This window comes from Penaeus monodon, chromosome 34 (assembly GCF_015228065.2).
Source record: "Penaeus monodon isolate SGIC_2016 chromosome 34, NSTDA_Pmon_1, whole genome shotgun sequence".
Classification (NCBI taxonomy): domain Eukaryota; kingdom Metazoa; phylum Arthropoda; class Malacostraca; order Decapoda; family Penaeidae; genus Penaeus; species Penaeus monodon.
The window spans coordinates 31,036,401-31,036,771 of record NC_051419.1 but is presented as its reverse complement, the minus strand read 5'-3'; positions in this window follow the sequence as shown (position 1 = coordinate 31,036,771).

Genomic DNA, 371 nt, shown 5'->3' with positions numbered 1-371 from the left:
AAGAATGAACTAGCCACGCTGACGTGGCTAGTTCTAGTACCAATGGGTATGACTAAGAAGCATAATTGTTATATATATTTAATTTACAACAAACATACTTTTGGCTATTACTTTTTAGTATTAATGGAATTAAATGATAATGTAAATAATAATACCCACGATCAACAACTCTCCGCGATATCCAGGATTTTACTTTAGCCATTGTGAATTTTGATTAGAGAAAATAATACCACTGTAGTGAATATTATATAAGGCATGAAATACGTAAAAAAAACCCTGGATGATACGACTCATTATTGCAAAATCTAAATACAAGGACATCATGGTTAACAACGCACCTTTTCTCCCTAAATCTCCTAAAATGTGAATGG